General features: G+C 40.9%; 1 protein-coding gene and 1 pseudogene across 1 annotated transcript in view; one reads left to right on the top strand and one right to left on the bottom strand.

Moving 5' to 3' along the window:
- The window catches only part of MGA (MAX dimerization protein MGA), a 173,021-nt gene that overhangs the window by 5,021 nt on the left and 144,651 nt on the right, over positions 1-23,349 (top strand). The window lies entirely within an intron of this gene.
- LOC122894585 lies at positions 1,883-2,515 on the bottom strand (annotated as a pseudogene).

Raw genomic sequence — 23,349 nt, 5'->3', positions numbered from 1 at the left:
CTCCTCTCTGTCTTTTTGCCTGCCTCTCTGACTACTTGTGATCTCTGTCAGATAGATAAATGAAATCTTAAAAAAAATTAAAAAATAAAATCTTTAAAAAATTCCATTTAGTTAATATACAGTGTAATATTAGTTTCAGTTGTACAATATAATGATTCAGTACTTCGATATATCACCTGAAGCTCATCACAACAAGCTCATTTTTAAAAAAAATTAATTTTTAAAATTAACATATATTAGCCCCATGGGTACAGGTCTGTGAATTGCCAGGTTTATACACTTCACAGCACTCACCATAGCACATAATTTCCCGTATGTCCATAACCTAACCACCCTTCCTGTCTTTTTTTTTTTTTTTAAAACAAGTACACTCCTTAATCCCCATAACTTATCCCCATCCCCCCACCTCCCTCCCTCCTGGTATCCATCAGCTTGTTCTCTTTAGTTGGGAGTTTGTTTCTTCGCTTGCCTGCCCCGCCCCCTTTTTTCCCCCCTTTGCTCATTTTCCCCCCTTAATATTTATTTAAGTAATTTCTTTTTTTTTATTTTTTATTTTTTAAATTTTTATTTATTTATTTATTTAAAAGATTTTATTTATTTATTTGACAGAGAGAGAGAGAGATCACAAGCAGGCAGAGAGTCAGGCAGAGAGAGAGAGAGAGAGAAGCAGGCTCCCGCCAAGCAAAGAGCCCGATGCGGGGCTCGATCCCAGGACACTGAGATCATGACCTGAGCCGAAGGCAGCGGCTTAATCCACTGAGCCACCCAGGCGCCCCATTATTTAAGTAATTTCTATATCCAGGGTGGAGCTCAGACTCATCCCCGAGATCAAGAGTTGCATGCTCCAAAGGGACGCCTGGGTGGCTCAGTTGGTTGGACGACTGCCTTCGGCTCAGGGCGCGATCCTGGAGTCCCGGGATCGAGTCCCACATCAGACTCCCAGCTCCATGGGGAGTCTGCTTCGCTCTCTGACCTTCTCCTCGCTCATGCTCTCTCTCACTGTCTCTCTCTCTCAAATAAATAAATAAAATCTTTAAAAAAATATATATATATTAAAAAAAAAAAAAAAGAGTTGCATGCTCCACAGACCGAGCCAGCCAGACACCTCTCATTTGTTGTTTCTTAAATTCTTTTTATTTTTTTTTAAAGATTTTATTTATTTATTTGGCAGACAGAGACCACAAGTAGACAGAGAGGCAGGCAGAGAGAGAGGAGGAAGCAGGCTCCCCGCTGAGCAGACAGCCCCATACAGGGCTGGATCCCAGGACCATGAGATCATGACCTGAGCCGAAGGCAGCGGCTTAACCCACTGAGCCACCTGGGTGCCCCTGTTGTTTCTTAAATTCTACATATGAGTGAAATCATACAGTATTTGCCTTTCTCTGGCTTATTCCACTTAACATTTTACTCTCTAGCTGTAACCATGTTGTTGCAAATGGCAAGATTTCATTCTTCTTTTATGACTAATATTCCATGGTGTGTGTGTATAACACATCTTCTTTATTTATCAGTTGATGGATTCTTGGGCTGTTTCCATAATTTGGCTATTGTAGATAATGCTTCTATACTAATGCCCTATTAAAGGGTGAAATTCCACCCTTTAATAGGGGAAGAAAAGGAAGTGAGGTAGGGAAAAGTGAAAACAAACAAGGGATGTGTTATCAAGATGGCTATAGGTTCACTGCAAACAAAGCTGGTTGCTTCATCTTCCAAGGCATCTCCAGAGAGTTCAAATGAAGCTATTGCCTTTCAGAACTGTCTATTACACAGCCAGAATACTTTTGGTAATTATGTCCCTTTGGGATCTTCTTGGTTATAATAGTTTCTCAGATTCTTTCTTGGCATATGAACATTTATTATATCAGGTTTTCACCATCGAAACTTATGATCTTGGTCTTTCTTTCTTGTCTTTGTGTAAGGCCAAAAGAGAGATGTTGGTTACTTTGATAACCTCAAAGTGAACTCCAGAAATGTCACTGATAGCATGATCTTTACAACCAAATCCAGCAATTAGAACCTCATCATGTTCCTGAGTAAAATCCAGACAACCATCATTGGGTACAAAAACTGGTTTTTTGCTGTTCTTTTTTTTTTAAGATTTTATTTATTTATTTGACAGAGAGAAATCACAAGTAGGCAGAGCAGAAGGCAGAGAGAGAGGGGGAAGCAGACTTTCTTCTGAGTAGAGAGCCTGATGTGGGGCTCGATCCCAGGACCCTGAGATCATGATCTGAGCCAAAGGCAGAGGCTTAACCCATTGAGCCATCCAGGTGCCCCCTTTTTTTGCAACTCTTGATCAATTGAACCCTGACACACTTCCTGATGGCAAAATTGGCTGTTTGGCTTCAACCCCCACTTTTCCCAGCACAATTCCCTTTGCATGGGAAACGCCTCCAGAAGGGTTGGCCTTCAGGTCTGTGTCCAAATGTGCTTTCTTGTACTGTTTAACATGTCACTTCTGATCTCTGTGGCTACAGAACTTCCTTGCAGTATGAAGACTGCAGCGCTTGCTCATCCTGCCAGTGCCACGCACCTGACAAGAGAGCTCAGACTTTACTTTTGATAACCTTGCCAATTTTGAGGAGTACTGGTCAGTATTTTGTAACATGTCCCTCAGTTGGGATTTAATATTTTTCTCATTAGTAGACTGGGATTAGAATATATACTATCAACATGACTTGTTGCTCTTGGTGTTGCTCTTCATCACCTGCCTGTGAATTTGTTGTATACATGTTTGCTTTTTTTTTTTTTTAAAGATTTTATTTATTTATTTGACAGAGAGAAATCACAAGTAGACGGAGAGGCAGACAGAGAGAGAGAGAGAGGGAAGCAGGCTCCCCGCTGAGCAGAGAGCCTGATGCGGGACTCGATCCCAGGACCCCGAGATCATGACCTGAGCCGAAGGCAGCGGCTTAACCCACTGAGCCACCCAGGCACCCATAAATGTTTGCTTTTTTATGGTTTTCTTTTTCTTTACTTTTTTTGGTAAAAAGACTATTTATTTATTTAACAGAGAGAGAGAGAGGGAAAGATATCACAAGTAGGCAGAGAGGCAGGCAGAGAGAGAGGGGTAGGCAGGCTCCCTAGTGAGCAGAGAGCCCGATGCAGGTCTTGAGCCCAGGACCCTGAGTTCATGACCTAAGCCGAAGGCAGAGGCTTAACCCAGTGAGCCACGCAGGCGCCCCTTTATTTTTTCTTCACTTAAAAAAAAAAAAGGGACACCTGGGTGGCTCAGTGGGTTAAGCGGCTGCCTTCGGTTCAGGTCATGATCCCGGCGTCCTGGGATTGAGTCCCACATTGGGCTCCTGGCTTGGCAGGGAGCCTGCTCCTCCCTCTGCCTCTGCCTGCCTCTCTATCTGCCTGTGCTCTCTCTCTCTCTCTCTGACAAATAAATAATACACACACACACACACACACACACACAAACACACACAAACCCCAAATAAAACCAGGGATGCCTGGGTGGTTCAGTTGGTTAAGTGTCTGCCTTTGTCTGTGGTCGTGATCCCAGTCGTAGGATCGAGTCCCATGTTGGGCTTCTTGCTCAGTGGGGAGCCTGCTTCTCCATCTGTCTGCTGCTCGCCCACTCCCCTGCTTGTGGTCTCTCTCTGATAAATAAATAAGTAAAATCTTAAACCCCAAAACTTGAGTTACTTGCAATATAAAAAATATTTGTTATAACTTTCTTGGCATGTCAGTCCATCTTTATCAATAGCATTTATGATCAGCAGTACACTGAAAATTCTGATTATATAGAAAGAGGATAATGGAAGTTATAGTCAAAAACTACTGGCCAAGTTGCTGACAGGGCTAATTATAGGCAAGGAATTAAAGGCATTAGTATAGTTTAGCTTGTTTTAATAGTCTTTAAATTGCTTTAGCTCTGTTCTAGGAGGAAAACCCTGGTAATCATGAGTTAGATATAAATCCAAAAGTAGGGAAGCAAATTCAGTTATGCACAACAGGATAAAAATATAAATAAGATAGATTAGACCAATTAGGCAAATTTGTTCATTCAGCTACAAATAATTGATGAACCGTATTGGATGCCAGGTAGGTACCAGGGCTCAGGATTGAGCAGTGAATAAGACAAAGTCCCTGTTCTCATGGAATATATCCTCTAGTAAATAAACAATAAACTAATAATTAATATGATTTCAGATATTACTTAAGTGATGTTTGATGTGAAGAAAGTAGTATGAGAGGATAGTGAGTGGTGTGGTAGGTTTGGTGGTTCTTTTAGATAGGTTGTCAGGTAAGGTTTCTCTGAGGTAACTCTTGAGCATAAAGAGACCTGAATGATAAAAGAGTGTGCCAGGCCAACGTGGTGCATTTCAAGTGGGGAGAGAGAGTACTAATGCAAAGTCTTTGGGGTGAGAATCAGTTTGCAATTTTCAAGGAAGTGAAAAAGGCTAGTGTCCTATAGTTTGGAGATTGCTGGGTAATAATTGGATGTGTTAGGAAATGATACTGGGTAGTTGATGATCTCAGATGGTATAGAGTCTCGTAGACTAGAAAGGCTTTGGATTGCATTCTAAGTGTGATGGGATTCATTGGATAGTTTTATGAAGAAAAAATGATACAGTCACATTTAAGTTTTATTCATGTATTTATTTTATTTTACTTTTTAAAAAGATTTTATTTATTTATTTTACAGAGAGAGAGAGATCACAAGTAGGCAGAGAGGCAGGCAGAGAGGCAGGCAGAGAGAGAAGGGGAAGCAGGCTCCCCACTGAGCAGAGAGTCTGACGCAGGGCTCGATCCCAGGACCCCGAGATCATGACCTGAGCTGAAGGCAGTGGCTTAACCCACTGAGCCACCCAGGTGCCCCTATTTATGTATTTATTTTAAAGATTTTATTTATTTGAGAGAGAAAGAGAGTATGAGTTGGGGGGAGGGAGCGGAGCAGAGGGAGAGGGAGAAGCAGACTCACCATTGAGCAAGGAGCCTGATGCAGGACTCGATTCCAAGACCCTGAGATCACGATCCAAGCTGAAGGCAGCAGCTTAACCCACTGAGCCATCCCTTAGGCATCCCTAAGTTTTATTTTTTAAATTTATTTTTTAAATTTATCTTTTAAAAAGATCACTTTGAGTGCTGTAGAGACAAGAGGGGCCATAGGAGACCATTTAGGAAGTCACTGGAATTGAAGGCAGAAGTATGGTGGCTTGGATCAGGGAGGCAGTGATGGAGGCAGTGAGAAGCGATCCGATTCAAGGTTTATTTATTTATTTTTTTAAAGATTTTATTTATTTATTTGACAGAGAGAGATCACAAGTAGGCAGAGAGGCAGGCAGAGAGAGAGAGAGAGAGAGAGAGAGAGAGAGGAAAGCAGGCTCTCCGCTCAGCGGAGAGCCCGATGCGGGACTCGATCCCAGGACCCTGGGATCATGACCTGAGCCGAAGGCAGTGGCTTAACCTACTGAGCCACGCAGGCGCCCCTCAAGGTATATTTTGAAGGTAGAACCAATAGAGTTTGCTGATAGCTTAGTTGGAGGCAAGGGAAAGAAGGAATTAAAGGTGATAACAAGGATTTTAGCTAGAGTAACTGGTGCCACATACAGAGATGAAAACTGGAAGGAGCTAGATAGGGATTTAAACTGAAGAGTTTATTTTTATTTACTTTTAAAACATTTTATTTTTATTTATTTATTTGAGAGAGGGAGAGGATGAGAGAGAGAGAGAGAGAAAATGAGAGAGGAAAGGTCAGAGGGAGAAGCAGGCTCCCCGCTGAGCAAGGAGCCTGGTGTGGGACTCGGTCCTGCAACTCCAGGACAATCACCTGAGCTGAAGGTAGTTGTTTAACCAACCGAGTCACCTCGGTGCCCCTTTTATTTATTTTTAAAGACTTATTTTTAGAGAGAGAGAGTGGGAGGGGAGGGGCAGAGGCAGAGAATCTCAAGCAGACTGCCCACTGAGCGTGCAGGGGAGGAGGGCACTTGGGGGAGAGGAAGAAAGAGCATCTTTCTTTCTTTTTTAAGAGAGAGCATATTAAGCAGGCTTGATCTCAGTGTCCCTGAGATCCTGACCTGAGCCAAAATCAAGAGTCAGATGCTTAACCTACTGAGCCACCCACCCCAGGTGCCCCTAAAATGAAGAGTTTTTTTTGGTTAATGTTGGGTTTGAGATACCACTAGATATCTAGGAATAACCATTGAGTTAGCAGTTGACTGCTTCAGTCTGGAGCTCAGAAAAAGTCAAAACTGTGCCTATAAGACACATTTGGGATATCATCAGTATGTTGTGTTTTAAAACCATGGGTCTGGTAAGATGAGGAAGGAAGTAAAGAGGGCCAACGACTGAGCCCTGAGACTCAGTTGAAAGCATGGACAGAGGAATGGTTTACACTTGGATTTCTTTTGTATCTGCATCAGCACAGTATTTAGAGCTGTGTCTATATAGTATAATAGGAAATCATGCCTTGGAGATGATTTTAATATGACCTAGGCTCTTGCTTTTATGTGAATGGTTTCTTCGGGTTTTTGTTACTGTCTGCTTCAGGATTTCTACTTTGTGTCCATTACCTGGGGGCATAAATTCCAACTTTCATAGCTTTCATACCAGACCCATTATTGTCTAACTCTACCCTACCTCTTTATCCTCTATTTCTCATGCCCAGTGTGCTCTGCTTGTGAACAGCTGTGCGTTTGCCAGGATTATTCTTTCTCCCCCTCTTCTTGCTCTTTGCCTCAAACTCCTCCTGAAGTCTTCAATGTCCAGCTTAGATTTGGTATTTAATTTCCCCAAATTTCCACAGGTAGAAGTTGACTCCTCACTGCATGGTACTTCCTCAGCTCTTTTGGTAGTACTTTAGTTTATAGCAGAATACAAAGTCAGTTGATATTTTGACTGGTTTTCTTTTTCATTTGTTTCTCCAGTGCTTAGCATGTGGTAGATGTTCAATCATAATACTTTGAAAAAGTTTAGAAGTTTGGTTTTGGCAGAGTAAATAATTATACCTAGATCTTATACAATCATATGGACTGGTAGTTGAGATTTTTAGGATCTTTTTTAATGGTGAATTTTTGTTTTTTAATGATATTCATTGTGATAGAATTTAGCTAGTACAGAGTTTAATGAAAAGATGCAGTTAGGGGTCTTAGTTTAGAGACATCTTAGGAATGTTTTAATCTCTAGGACTGAATAATGCTTATTTCATTGGAGGCAAGCTATTATAATAGATTTTTCCTTCACTTGCCTGCTTTTCCACCCACCTTCTCAGTAGTCAGGAATTCTATTTTAACATTAGATGTGTACTTTGAGCTCTTTGCTGGAGAAGAAACCTAATGTAATAAATCCAGTAGAATCAGCAGTACTAACCCCAGGAATGTCCTTTAAACTGTTGGGTAGAAGGAGGCTTAATGGTGTGAATTGTAGGTGTGAGGGTTTCAGTCTGTGAGCTCAAACTAGGATTAATTATTTTGTCATTCAATTGTAAGTATGTATCGAGCACCTACTATATATGGGCACTCTATGAGGTGCTGTGGGGGACACACAAAAGAAATAAAAGACATGGTTCCCTGCACATGAATCCCCGACAGTTTAGTGGAAGAACTGAAACAGAACATTAAAAGGAATTTAATCTTAACAAGCAATGTATCATGAAGTGCAGAGTTCTATGGTATAAATCAAGGACTTTGCATTTCTTTAAACACATAATTATATTCTCAGGGTTATATGTAGTCTTATCTTGCATCAGTTTTCAACATTTTGACTTGATTTTCTTTTTTTTTTTTTTAAAGATTTTATTTATTTATTTGACAGAGACAGATCACAAGTAGGCAGAGAGGCAGGCAGAGAGAGAGAGGAGGAAGCAGGCTCCCTGCTGAGCAGAGAGCCGGATGCGGGACTCGATCCCAGGACCCTGAGATCATGACCTGAGCCGAAGGCAGCGGCTTAACCCACTGAGCCACCCAGGCGCCCCTTGACTTGATTTTCAAGCTGTGCATTTTCTTCTATCTTTTAACATTTTTGCTTTCATTGAGATACTGATTTGGGGCCCTGGGTGGCTCACTGGATTAAGCTCTGCCTTTGGTTCAGGTCATGATCTCAGGGTCCTGCGATCGAGCCCCGCATCAGGCTCTCTGCTCAGCAAGGAGCCTGCTTCCCTCTCTCTCTCTCTGCCTGCTGCTCTGCCTACTTGTGATCTCTCTCTGTCAAAAAAAAAAAAAAAAAAAAAAAAGATTAATTTGGCTATTTGTTGAATATGATGAAAGCCCTATGTAGGAATGAGAGTCCCCTGCCAGAACTTGAATTCAAATATTTTCTTCTTTCATGTCTGTAAAGCAAATATGTAATTTGAAAATGCAGAATGTCATTTATCCTTTGCAAGTATGACAGAGGTATGCTTTCATAGTTTTATTATGTGTAGGTTTTCCTAGACATTTCTACCTAGGGGTGGGGAAGAAGAGTACAGAACATGAAAAACAAATGTGTGCATATGAATAGCAGTTTAAAAATACTGAGTTTTGCATTTGGGTTATTAAAGCAGCTTTATAATTCAGATTTGAAGATTTGAAAACATGGGTAAGCACAAAGAAGGAGATAACAATTTTTTTTTAAGGTTTTAAGTAATTTCTATACACATCATGGAGCTTGAAGTCACAATCAAGATTTACATGTTTGACTGAGCCATCCAGGTACCCCAGGAGATAAAAATTTTTAATATGTTATGTTAACCTTATTGATATGCTTCTAGGCTTTTTTAAAATTTAAATTTTAGTTTTATTTATTTTTTAAGACCTTGTTTTTTTTTTTTTTTTTTTAAAGATTTTATTTATTTATTTGAGAGACAGTGAGAAAGAGCATGAGCGAGGAGAAGGTCAGAGAGTGAAGCAGACTCCCCATGGAGCTGGGAGCCTGATGTGGGACTCGATCCCGGGACTCCAGGATCACGCCCTGAGCCGAAGGCAGTCGTCCAACCAACTGCGCCACCCAGGCGTCCCAAGACCTTGTTTTTTAGTGGGAGGTTTTGTTCTTTTAGTCCATGAATAGCTCAGATACCTTTAAAAGCAAGTGGATAATTGTCTTTACATGAAGTTTATTTGAATTACATTCTACACAGTTCTTCAGTGGCTTCTCATAGTAAATGGAATCAAGTTGAGACAAGTTCAGGTTCCTTAGCTTAGCACTTAAAGCCCATTACCTTATGGTCTATATCATTTGCCATGTCTCCCTCATAGAGATCTTTGATTTAGCCATACTAAATGGACTACTTTCAGGCCTCTAGACAAGGGATTGGCAGACTTTTTCTGTAAAGGGGAAGCTAGTAAATATTTTAAGTTTTGTAGGCTTTATTTCTGTCATAACTATTCAACTCTGCTGTGGTAGCATGAAAGCAGCTGTAGACATTATGTAAACAAATGATTATGGCTGTGTTCCAGGGAAACTATTCATGGATACTGAAATTGGAATTCCATATAATTCTTGAATGTCATAAAATTTTATTTTAATTTTTTTTAGAAGTTTAAGCAATCTCTACATCTGATGTGGGGCTCGAACCCAAGACCCCGAGATCAAGGGTCACATGCTCTTTCAGCTGAGCCAAGCAAGCACCCCTATTTTAACTTTTTTTCAGCTTTATGTTTTAACTTTTTATATTCCACATTAAAAATGTGAAAACCACTCTTAATTTGTGGGCTCTACGAAAACCTGTGGCAGAATATGGATTATGGGGTTATTGTGTGCTGACCCCTGCTCTAAACTACCGTATTTGCTTTGCCTCTGTCGTATTCAGTACGCCCCACCTCCCATTTCCTTTTCTAGTATGACTGTGTTGCTCAAAACTACCTTAGATGGCATTGTCTTAGGGAAGTCAGAATTTGTTTTAGATCTTTTTTTTCTATTGTTTGGAAGTATTCTGTCCAAACCTCTATCAATGTGCTTATATAGCAGTATTTTTTTAAATTGAAGTAAAATACGTGTAAAGCATATCATTGTAACCATTTTTTAGAAAAGATTTAGGGGAAGAGAAATGAGTGCACAAGTCGGAGGGGCAGAGGGAGAGGGAGAGAGAATCTCAAGCAAACTCTGCAGTCAGCGGGGAGCAGGTCACGGGCTCAATCTCACCACTTTGAAATTATAACCAGAGCCAAAACTAGAGTTGGGCACTTAACTGTGCCCCTAGGAACTCCCACTGTAACCATTTTTAAGAGTACTGATCTTTGACACTAAGTACATTCACAGAATTGTGCAACTGGTTACCACCATCCATCTCTAGAATTTTCATCTTTCCAAGCTGAAACACTGTACTCACAAAATACTAGCTTACTATTCTCTCACCCTAGTTCCTGGCAGCTGTATTTTACTTTCTGTCTACGAATTTGACTACTCTAAGTACCTCACACAGTGGAATCATGCAAAATACTTGTCCTTTTGGAACTGGCTTATTTCATTTAGCCTATATCTTCAAGGTTCATCCATATTGTAGCATGTGTTAGAATTTCTTTTTTAATGCTGAATAATACCACGTTGTATGTATATATCACATTTTTTGGTTTATTTTGTTATCTGTTGATGACTACTTTGATTGCTTCCACCTTGTGTTTATTGTGAGTAATGCTGCTGTGGATGTGGATATACAGATACCTCTTTGAGTCTCTGCTTTCAAGTCTTTTGAGTATATATCTAGAAGTAGACTTGCTGGATCACATGGTGATTCTGTAGTTTTTTGAGGAACTACAGTGGTTGCATATTTATAATGCTGAATTTTTTAATACTTTTTGAGGATAATTTTAGATTTATAGAGAAGTTTCAAAGACTATACATAGAGTTTCTGTATATGCCTCATCCAATTTCTCCTCATGTTAACATCTTATATTACTATGGCACTTTTGTCCAAACTAAGATACCAGTGTTGGTACATCATTGTTAGTAATTTCTGGACTTTATTTGGATTTCATTAGTTTTTCCACTAATGTCCTTACTCTGTTCCAGGATCTAATTGAGGATACTACATTACATTTAATGTAAATTTTTTTTTAAAGATTTTATTTATTTTTGTGACAGACAGAGATTACAAGCAGGCAGAGAGGCAGGCAGAGAGAGGGGAGGAAGCAGGCTCCCCGCTGAGCAGAGAGCCCGATGCGGGGCTTGATCCCAGGACTCTGAGATCATGACCCAAGCCGAAGGCAGCGGCTTAACCCACTGAGCCACCCAGGCGCCCCTAATGTAAATATTTTTTATTGTACTTAACATAGAATAGGGTACATAACAAAAGGAGATTTTTTTGAGTGAATTAATCATCTTTTAATTTTTTTCCATTTTTGTGGGATGTTTATTAATCTTCCTTTAGATTTGGTTAGCTGACTTATTTTCCCTTATATCCTTTCTTCTCTCTTCCTCTGGCATCTGTTTCCAAGGTCCATTACAGTTTTTTTCAGTTTTTTTTTTTAAGATTTATTAATTTATTATTTGACAGACAGAAATCACAAGGAGGCAGAGAGGCAGGCAGAGAGAGAGGAGAAAGCAGGCTCTCCGCCGAGCAGAGAGCCCGATGCGGGACTCGATCCCAGGACCCTGGGATCATGACCTGAGCCGAAGGCAGAGGCTTTAACCCACTGAGCCACCCAGGCGTCCCTTTTTCAGTTTTTTTGAGGAAAAGTAACCATGGTATATGTGGCAAAGACCACTAACTACTCATATTTGCCTTCTCTTTCTTTGGGCATGTAGTCAGAATCCCCCAGTCTCTATTGTAGTTTGGTTAGATACATGAATTATTTTCTCTAGTGGAAGTGGGCCTGACCTCCTTCATGTGTTCCAGTTTTATCAGCCTCCCCTGACTATCTGGGCCGCAATATCCGGGACAGCCTCGGAAGCCTTGTATATACCAAAAGATTCAGCTCCAAAAATTCCTGGGGAATTGGGAAATTGTTAGAATAGAGGTTCACTGTCTTCTGTAATAAGCCATTATTTACCCCTTTAGTCACTGTTCATAGATAACTTTGATAAAAACAAAAACGAATTAAAGATACTGGTAAAGTGGGGCGCCTGGGTGGCTCAGTGGGTTAAAGCCTCTGCCTTCAGCTCAGGTCAGGATCCCAGGGTCCTGGGATCGAGCCCCGCATCGGGCTCTCTGCTCAGCAGGGAGCCTGCTTCTTCCTCTCTCTCTCTGCTTGCCTCTCCACCTACTTGTGATTTCTGTCTGTCAAATAAATAAATAAAATCTTAAAAAAAAAGATACTAGTAAAGAATAAGGAAAAAAACCCCGTCAGTTTCTGATTATCCTTTACAAAGCCACAAAAGTTGATCAGTCACTTTTTGCTAAATATATCTGGTGACAAAGAGCTTATCACTTTTCCTTGTACCGACATGAAATCTTCCATTCAGAAACTTCCATTCTAGGATCCTCTAGAGCATATTAAATAGTCTATACCTGCTTCCATGTCAGCCTTCAAATGATCCTTTAAATTATCTTCATGATCCATTTCTAACCAGTGATAATGAAAATCAGTTTTGATTTTGAGACTGATTATCATCAAGTCCTTGTAAATCCTCATGGACTGTTCAGTCGCTCATGACTATTTTTGGATGTCGATTTGTTGGTTCTGCATATACTTTCAAGGAATTTGAGAAAAGTTTCTCTGGCTTGGTAGTGCACCATGTCAAAGTGCAAGCATGCCAGAGGATTCTATCCTTAAATATAGTCAACCAGAGTCCCTGAACTGAGCCCACATTTCTTGAGTCTGTCACCTGAATGAAAATTCTTTTTTGTACTGCGGTTTTGCCTGGAGTGATTGGATATGGCCTTTTTCTTTTCTTTCTTTCTTCTTCTTCTTTTTTTAAATATTTATTTATTTGGCAGACAGATATCACAAGTAGACAGAGAGGCAGACGGAGAGAGAGGAGGAAGCAAGGAAGCAGGCTCCCTGCTGATCAGAGAGCCCCATGAGGGGCTTGATCCCAGGACCTTGGGATCATGACCTGAGCCGAAGGCAGAGGCTTTAACCCACTGAGCCACCCAGGTGCCAGTCCCACCACTCTGAGATCAGGACCGAGCTGAAACCGAGAGTCAATGCTCAACTGACTGAGCCACTCAGATGCCCTTGGCCTGTTACTTATTTAAGTAAGTTAGTCCTAATGATGTGGGTTCCTACTATTGGTTTTAATGATCTGCTGCAAACCCAGCAGTTCATTGCCTACCCTGCCCAAGTTCCTCTGGAAAAGGAAATCACCCCACTCTGGTCCTTTTTTGCACTTACAGCAAAGGCTGGAGGTAACATGTACTGAAGAATAGGGGAAATATTAAGTAAATTATAACATTAAAAATAAAAAAATATATAAATTAAAGGCTCTGTAACAACTTGGAAAATAAGTTCTCAAAATAATGTTAAAAGGGGGCACCTAGATGGCTCAGTGGAAGTATCTGACTCTTGATTTCAGCTTGGGTCATGATCTCAGGGTCATGGATTGGAGCCTTGCTGGGCTCTGCCCTCATGAAGTCTTCTAGTCCCTCTCCCTCTGTTTCTTCTCCTGCTCCTACTCTCTCTTGAATGAATCAATAGATAAATAAGTAAGTAAATGAAGTCTTAAAAATGTTAAATGAAAAGTAGAGCCCAAATGCCAAGATTATTGCTTTATTTTATTTTATTTATTTATTTTTTTTAAAGATTTTATTTATTTATTTGAGAGAGAGAGACAGTGAGAGAGAGCATGAGCGAGGAGAAGGTCAGAGAGCGAAGCAGACTCCCCATGGAGCTGGGAGCCCGATGTGGGACTCGATCCCGGGACTCCAGGATCACGCCCTGAGCTGAAGGCAGTCGTCCAACCAACTGCGCCACCCAGGCGTCCCAAGATTATTGCTTTAAATTATGAAAGAATTAAATACATATAAAATTTACATACATGCATATGGAAATTCAGAGGAACAAAAGGTTATGGTCAGTGGTAAGATTGTAGGTATTTAAAATTACATTATTTGTTGTTTTATTTGTTTATTTTCTGTGTTTTGCACTAGAATGTAAACTCTACGAGGTCAGGGATTTTTGTCTGTCCTAGAACAGTGCCTGGCCTATAGTAGTTCTTCAGTAAATATTTGTTGATTGTTTAATGAATTTTTAAAAAGATTTTATGTATTTATTAGCATGCGGGTGCACGAGAGAGAGAGAGAGAGAGAGAGAGAGAGATAGATAGATATATGGGAGAAGCAGAGGGAAAGGGGAGAAGCAGTCTCCTTACTGAACAGGGAGCCCAGTGTGGGCTTGATCCCAGGACTTTGGGATCACGACCTGAGCCCAGGGCAAAACTTAACTGACTGAGCCACTCAGGTGCCCCAGTTGATTGTCTCATAAATTAATGGCTTTAATGTTTAATGCTATCATAATGCTTATTACATTAAAATGAAAACAAATTAAAATAGTTACTGATTTCAATCTTTGTTTAATACATCATATTTTCTGCATATTCTCACCACCTTTACTTGTCTCTTCTTGTCCTCTTAAAAGATGGTGTCCCTCAGGGCGCCTGGGTGGCTCACTGGGTTAAAGCCTCTGCCTTCAGCTCAGGTCATGATCTCAGGGTCCTGGGATCAAGTGCCGCATCAGGCTCTCTGCTTGGCAGGGAGCCTGCTTCCTCCTCTCTCTCTCTGCCTGCCTCTTTGCCTACTTGTGATTTCTCTCTGTCAAATAAATAAATTAAAAAAAAATGGTGTCCCAAACAGGGTATATTAATCCAGATTTAGACAGGCCAGCTTCTCATATAGAGGAGTTATTTCCGCTCAGGAAGTAGATACCAAACCTCCATTTTAGAGTTTTTTGCAGATGTGGCCCACTGTTGGCTTATATTGAACTTACTTTGTTGATATTTATGTTCATTTTTATTTAAAAGAGGGAGTTGGGGGAGGGGCAGAGGAAGAGAGAAAGAATCTTAAGCATGCTGGGCATGGAGCCTGACGTGGGATTCAGTCTCACAACCCTAAGATCATGACCTGAGTTGAAACCAAGAGTTGGACACTTAACCAACTGAGCCACCCAGGCACCCCACTTTGTTGGCATTTAAAATTTTAGTTTTGCTAATACATGATAATATTTGCCAGTTCTTTTCCCAGTGTGTTTACCTGCTGATGTAATAGAATTGGCCAGCTTGCCTTTCACATATTTTTGTTATCCCTGTCTACCTTCACTGCAAGTGCTGATAAGTAGTAGAACATTTGGGGTGCCTGGCTGGCTTAGTTGGTAGAGCATGCAACTCTTGATGTTATGAGTTCAAGCCCACATTGGGTGTAGATCTTACTTTAAAAAAATAAAGTATGGTACACCTGGGTGGCTCAGTTGGTTGGGCGTCTGCCTTCAGCTCTGGTCCTGATCCAGAGGTTCTGGGATAGAGCCCAGAATCAGGCTCCTTGCTCACAGGGAGCCTGCTTCTACATCTCCCTCTGCCTATTACTCCCCCTGCTTGTGTGTGCGCGCGTTCTCTGTCAAATAAATAAAATAAAATAAAATAAAATAAAATAAAATAAAAATAAAGGTAGTAGAACATTCAAAAGATGGGCAACCAGAGAATAAAAGAGGCAAAACCTCTAGAAATCTGTACATTTTATAATTATTTTCCAAATAATTTAATGATGATTATACATCTTCTAGGTGTCTTCTTTAGAATTCCTGAAATGGCAGGAGGTAAGTACCTGTATAAATATCAGAAACTAATCTCTTGGCATTCTCTCTAAGTAATATTACAAACCTATTTTTTCTCAGGGAAATGTGGATTATAGTTTTACCCTGATTTTCTAGCGTTATATTCTTATCAACTGCTGTCAGCCCTCCATTTTCCTGGCTATCACTGGATTTTGTATTCAGAGGCCAGGGGTTGGCACATTTTTTCTATAAAGGACCAGATAATAAGTGTTTTAGGCTTTATGGGCTACAGGATCTGTGCCTGAGCAACTCATCTGTGCCGTTATATTACAAAAACAGCCATAGATGATACATAAATGAATGAATGTGGCCCGTTTCTTTCTTTCTTTTTCTTAGTTGTCTCTACACCCAGTGTGGGGCTCAAACTCATGACCCAAAAATCAAAAGTCCCATACTCTACTGACAGAGCCAGCTAGGTGCCCCTGAATGTGGCTGTGTTAAAATAAAACTATTTACAAAAACGAAAATTAGATTGAGTAGACCCATCATAGACCCACCACTTTTTAAAATTTTTTTTTAAAAGATTTTATTTATTTATTTGACACAGAGAGATCACAAGTAGGCAGAGAGGCAGGCAGAGAGAGAGAGAGGAGGAAGCAGGCTCCCTGCAGAGAGCAGAGAGCCTGATGCGGGACTCGATCCCAGGATCCTGAGATCATGACCTGAGCAGAAGGCAGCAGCTTAACCCACTGAGCCACCCAGGCACCCCGTAAATAGGAAATTACAAAAGTTGTCTTTACTTGTTTAAACATTTTTATATTTGATGAGCCTAAGATTATGAAATACATTTGCCTTACCCTAAAACTTCAGCCTTATTTTCATCTGGTTATTTTGCTATTGTTTGGTTCAGTGGTATGAGAAATTCATTCCCACTCCTAGAAAAACAAACACCTTTTAAGGGACACCTACTAATATGCCAGGCATTATGTTAAGCACCGTTATCTAATTTAATCTCCTAGATGGTCTTTTCTTCCTGACCTTGGTTTCTTACAGTATATTCTTTTCTTTTCTTTTTTTTTTAAAGATTTTTTTAAAAAGATTTTATTTATTTTATTTGACAGAGAGAGAGATCACAAGTAGGCAGAGAGGCAGGCAGAGACAGAGGGGGAAGCAGGCTCCCTGCTGAGCAGAGAGCCCGATGCGGGGCTCGATCCCAGGACACTGGGATCATGACCTGAGCCGAAGGCAGCACCCTAATCCACTGAGCCACCCAGGCGCCCCCCCCCTTTTTTTAAAGATTTTATTTATTTTATTTGACAGAGAGAGAGATCACAAGTAGGCAGAGAGGCAGGCAGAGACAGAGGGGGAAGCAGGCTCCCTGCTGAGCAGAGAGCCCGAAGGATTTTATTTATTTATTTGACACAGAGAGAGATCACAAGTAGGCAGAGAGTCAGGCAAAGAGAGAGAGAGAAGCAGGCTCCCCGCTGAGCAAAGAGCCTGATGTGGGGCTTGATCCCAGGACACTGAGATCATGACTTGAGCCGAAGGCAGCGGCTTAATCCACTGAGCCACCCAGGTGCCCCTCTTTTTTTTTTTTAAGGTTTTATTTATTTATTTGACAGAGAGAGATCACAAGTAGGTAGAGAGGCAGGCAGAGAGAAAGGAGGAAGCAGGCTCCCTGCTGAGCAGAGAGCCTGATGTGGGGCTCAATCCCAGGACCCTGGGATCATGACCTGAGCTGATGGCAGAGGCTTAACCCACTGAGCCACCCAGGTGCACCAGCTTATTCTTAATATAGCAGCTAGAGAGGTGCTGTTAAATCAGAGATGCTGTTGAAATCAGGTCATACCATGCTGAACATCCTCTAGTCTCGTCTTATTTATTTATTTATTTTTAAGATTTCATTTATTTATTTGAGAGAGAGACAGAGAATGAACATGAGAGGGGAGAAGGTCAGAGGGAGAAGCAGACTCCCCATGGAGCTGGAGCCTAATGTGGGACTTGATACTGGAACTCTGTGATCATGACCTGAGCTAGGAGCCCGATGCAGGGCTTGATCCCAGGACCCCAGGATCATGACCTGAGCTGAAAGCACGTGCTTAACCACTGAGCCACCCAGGTACCCCAAAGATTTTGTTTATTTATTTGACAGAGAGTAGAAGCAGGGAACTGGGAAAAGGAGAACCAGACTCCCCACTGAGCAGGGAGCCCAATGTGGGGCTGGATCCCAGGACCCTGGGATGATGACCTAAGCTGAAGGCAGTTGCTTAACCAACTGAGCCACCCAGGCACCTCCTTTTTGCTGCTGCTTTCCCCTCATCCCATCATCATAGTATAAAATCATTACGTGGCTTTAAAGAATGAATGAATTTGCCTGAGCATATTTAAAAAAAGTTTTTTGAGTATATTCTTTTTTTTTTTTTAGAGATTATATTTTTAATTTTATTTAAATTTTAGAGAGAGGGAAAACAAGAGTGTGTGCAAGCGAGTGAGGAGAGGAAGGTGTAGAGGGAGAGGGAGATGTAGACTCCACGCTGAGCTCCGAGCCCAACTCAGGGCTGTTCCTAGGATGCTGAGATCGTGACCTGAGCCAAAATCAAGTCAGATGCTTAACCACCTCAGCCACCTGTGCCCCCCTAAGCATATTCTTTTTTTTTTTAATTTTAAAAAATTTTATTTGACAGACACAGCGAGAGGGAACACAAGCAGGGGGAATGGCAGAAGGAGAAGCAGGATTCCTGCGGAGCAGGGAGCCCGATGCCAGCTAGATCCCAGGATGCTGGGATCATGACCCAAGCTGAAGGCAGCCTCATAACGATGGAGACACCCAGGTGCCCCATGAGCATATTCTTTTTTTTTTTTTTAAACAAGAAGGTCCCATCAATTTTATTTATTTATTTGACAGAGAGATACACAGCGAGAGAAGGAACATAAGCAGGGGGAGTGGGAGGAGGAGAAGCAGGCTCCCCGCCGAGCAGGGAGCCCAATATGGGGCTCAGTCCCAGGATACCGGGATCATGACCTGAGCCAAAGGCAGATGCCCAACAACTGAGCCACCCAGACGTCCGCCACGAGCATATTCTTTTAAATGAATCTGACAGTGATTGATTTTTCTCTGGGCATCTTTTAAATTCAGTATCAGGCAGGCAAATACAATGAAGAAATATATGACATTGACTTTGTTTTTCAGTATGACCTGAAAGCACAGTATGAGGCCATGCAGGCGAGTTGGAAGGCTATTCAATTCAACTGAAGATTAAATAGCTATGTATATAACTGAAGTTGAAATTCTGTTTTTTTTTTTTAAAGATTTTATTTATTTATTTGTCAGAGAGAGAGGGAGAGAGAGCGAGCACAGGCAGACAGAGAGGCAGGCAGAGGCAGAGGGAGAAGCAGGCTCCCTGCCGAGCAAGGAGCCGATGTGGGACTTGATCCCAGGACGCTGGGATCATGACCTGAGCCGAAGGCAGCTGCTTAACCAACTGAGCCACCCAGGCGTCCCGAAATTCTGTTTTCTATAATACTTTTCCACTGGGTAATGGAGAGACCTATGAGGGAGCCGCATATACGTATTATAAATAGGGAGAAGCGAAAGCCTGGATATCTAATTTTAGTGAATATTTTTCTTCTTAGTAAAGGTGATTTGTCAAATGTAATTAAATGCATTTAACTTTAATAATTTTATAAGATTTTTCACATTCATTTTTTTTCTTTGAATCTTCATCAGACAGGGTTGATTCAGAAAATAGAAGCATGATACTGTGTAATTCTGCATGCTTCCCATTGCTGTCCTTGGTTTTGTTCAATTTTCTCATAACAGTTATCTCTTTTCTGAGATTTCTGATTGAGGGATAACCATATTAAAACTCTATCCTGTTGGGACGCCTGGGTGGTTCAGTTGGTTAAGTGTCTACCTTCGACTTGGGTCATGATCCCAGGGTCCTGAGATCGAGTCCTACATTGGGCTCCTTGCTCAGCGGGGAACCTGCTTCTTGCTCTGCCTGTTCTGCCTGCAGCTTTCTGTGCTTCTGCTCTCTCTGACAAATAAATAAATAAAAAGTCTTAAAAATTTTTTTTTCGTTAATTTCATTTTTGAAACATATAACTAATATAATGTATGGTAAAGAAAACTTCAAATGTTATAAAAGATTATACATTAGAAAAGGGAAATTTCTTTTCATGGCATCTTCTCTGTACCCTGCTCCTCCTTCTTCCCTCCAGTCTTTTTCCTCTTCACCAGTATTGCTGTTAATAACTTGGTATGTGCCTTAATTTTCTTTTTTTAAGAGCTAGAAGGTGGGGGGAGGGGCAGAGGGAGAGAGAGAGAGAGATTTTTTTTTTTAAAGATTTTATTTATTTATTTGAGAGACAGAGATCACAAGTAGGCGGAGAGGCAGGCAGAGAGAGAGAGGGAAGCAGGCTCCCTGCTGAGCAGAGAGCCCGATGTGGGGCTCGATCCCAGGACCCTGGGATCATGACCTGAGCCGAAGGCAGAGGCTTTAACCCACTGAGCCACTGAGGCGCCCCGAGAGAGAGAGATCTTAAGCAGGCTCCACACCCAGCATGAAGCCTGACATAGGGCTCAATCTTCAGACCCTGAGACCATGACCTGAGTTGAAACCAAGAGTTGGGCGGTTAACTGCCTGGACCCCTCAAGTGCCCTCCCCCTGTTTTTAAAAAATTTTGGTAAAATATATAAGAATAAAATATACCATGTTAACTGTTTAAAATAATTTATTTTTTTGTTTGTTATTTTTATTTAAAATATTTTTTATTGAAGTGTAGTTGACATGCATCATTATAGTTTCAGGTGTACACAATAGTGATTTAACAACTCTAATGTGAACATTTTAACCATTTTTAAATGTTCAGTGATATTAAATACATTCACATTGTGCAGCCATCATTACCATCCATTGCCTATAACTCTTGTCATCTTGTAAAACTGAAACTATATGTTACTACAAAAATAATCCCCCTGCCCATCCCTGGCAACCTCCACCATTATACTTCTGTCTTTCTGATGAAATGCCTCTTTTATCATATATTTAATTCCCATTTATTCAGTTTTTGGAATTGTCTTTCTGTTCTGTGTATTTATTTGTGCATCAAACTATTTTATAGTTTTGAGAGCAGGTGGGGGAAAGCGCCCCTTCTTTTTTTTTTTTTAAGATTTATTTATTTATTTTAAAGAGAGAGAGAAAGAAAGGAGGGGCAGAGGCAGAGGGAGAGGGAAGGGAATCTCAAGCAGACTCAGCAGAGCAAGGAGCGTGATGTGGGCCTTGATCCAAGAATCCTGAGATCATGACCTGGGCCAAAATCAAGAGTTCATCTGACGGGTGCCTGGGTGGCTCAGTGGGTTAAAGCCTCGGCTCAGGTCATGACGCCAGCGTCCTGGGATCGAGTCCCGCATCGGCTCTCTGCTCAGCAGGGAGCCTGTTTCCTCCTCTCTCTGCCTGCTTCTCTGCCTACTTGTGATCTGTCTGTCAAATACATAAATAAAAATCTTAAAAAAAAAAAAAAAGATTTCATCTGACTGAGCCACCCAGGTACCCCATCAAGGGGTATCTTTTTAAGAGTTTTATTGGATATTCTCATTTTGATTTCTAATTCAGTTTTAGAGTCAGACTTTTAAGCTTTGGAAAACATTCTGTTGGGCTTTTATTTTTTATTTAAAGATTTTTATTCATTTATTTGACAGACAAAGAGAGATCACAAGTAGACAGAGAGGCAGGCAGAGAGAGAGAGAGGGGGAAGCAGGCTTCCTGCTGAGCAGAGAGCCCCATGTGGAGCTGGATCCCAGGACCCTGAGATCATGACCCGAGCCGAAGGCAGAGGCTTTAACCCACTGAGCCACCCAGGTGCCCCTTTGTTGGGATTTTGATTAGAATTGTTTTGAATTTATAAAAAGTTTGGGGACAATCTGATATCTTCATAATTGAGTCTACCATCCTAGAATATGAGATATTTCTTTACGTATTTTCTGTTTTTATAATTTTTAGAACTTTGTAATTTTCTTCATATTGGTCTTGCATGTTTCTTTTATCTTTGTAAAATTCTCAGAGAAAAGAAATATCCAAAATTGTTTTCATGGCTAGATATAATGGACTTTCAATGATGCATTTTGTTTTGTCTTCCTTTTACTTTTTTGGGTTGACAGTACTGCAGAGGCTATTTTTTCAAATTCATTTTGCCAGTGTCATGATAGAGCTGCTATTACTTACATTTTGTAGGTGGCCCTAGTTGCGAATCAATAAATTCAGCCTTACCCTGGAGCCTAGGACCAAGAGGGTCCTTGATCAGGGAGAATTAATAAGTCCTAGGCTGATATTGCAGATATAAGTCAGTTTAGACTTTAAAAAATTTTTGCTGTTCTACTTTTGTAGAATACATTTCTACACATGTAATTGCTGGAATAGAGAGTAAAAAAAGACAAATTTACATTCCCACCAAAAGTATGAGTTCTTGTTTCCCTTTAGCTTTACCAGTAGTGGTTAAGTCTTTTTTATTTTTGTTAATCTGATAGGTCAAAAATGGTATTTTGTTGTTGAGTTTAATTTGCATTTTCTAACTTTTAGTGAGATCAAGCATTTTTTTAGTGAGTTATTGACGTGTATTCTTTGTATGTGACTGCCTGTTTATATCCTTTGCATATTTTATTTTATTTTTTAAAATTTATTTATTTGATACAGAGAGACAGAGAGGGAGGGAAGGGAACACAAGGTGGGGGTGAGGGGGTGGGGAGAGTAGGGTGGAGAGTGGCGGGAGGGAGACTCCCAGGACTCCAGGATCATGACACCAGCTGAAGGCAGACACCTGATGACTGAGCCACCCAGCGCCCCATCCTTTGCATATTTTATACATTTTTACGTATTTTATACTGAGTTGTTTTCTTTTTCTTTTTTTTAAATTTTCTTTTTTTTTTTTTCAAGATTCTATTTATTTATTTGACAGATAGAGATCACAAGTAGGCAGAGAGGCAGGCAGAGGGAGAGGAAGGGAAGCAGGCTCCCTGCGATCATGACTTGAGGCCAAAGGCAGAGGCTTTAACCCGCTGAGCCACCCAGGCGCCCCTAAGTGGTTTTCTTTTTTCCTTTGTTTTTAGGATTATGTGTCATGGTTGATAATCTGTCTATTTAGGGATTTTTCTCCAATATACCACTTAAATTATTTAATTAATGAATTATCCTACTTAAGTTTTAAACAGTTACTATTTTTATGTAGTTATAGGTGTGTATCTCTTAGTTTTTTCCTTTTTGGTTTTTTCTAGTATACTTAAAATGAAATAACTTAGGTGTGAGTTTTAAGGAGTATATTTATCATATAAGCCTATTTGTGTCTCTGTAATACCATTTCTTTCTTTTTTTTTTTTTTTAAAGATTTTATTTATTTATTTGACAGAGAGAAATCACAAGTAGATGGAGAGGCAGGCAGAGAGAGAGAGGGAAGCAGGCTCCCTGCTGAGCAGAGAGCCTGATGCGGGACTCGATCCCAGGACTCTGAGATCATGACCTGAGCCGAAGGCAGCGGCTTAACCCACTGAGCCACCCAGGTGCCCCTATATGCGGATTTTTGACTGCATGAGGGTTGGTACTCTTATCCCCTGCATTGTGCTGTACAAGGGCCAACTGTATTTCATTAATAAAATTATTAGGCTGGGAATGCCTGGGTGGCTCAGTTGGATAGGTGTCTGTCTTCAGCTTGGGTCACCATTCCAGAGTCCTGGGATCGAGTCCTGCATTGGGCTTCTTGCTTGGCAGGGAGCCTGCTTCTCCCTCTG

The sequence above is a fragment of the Neovison vison genome, chromosome 13 (assembly GCF_020171115.1).
Source record: "Neovison vison isolate M4711 chromosome 13, ASM_NN_V1, whole genome shotgun sequence".
Taxonomy (NCBI): domain Eukaryota; kingdom Metazoa; phylum Chordata; class Mammalia; order Carnivora; family Mustelidae; genus Neogale; species Neogale vison.
This window is presented reverse-complemented; position numbering and strand designations above follow the sequence as displayed.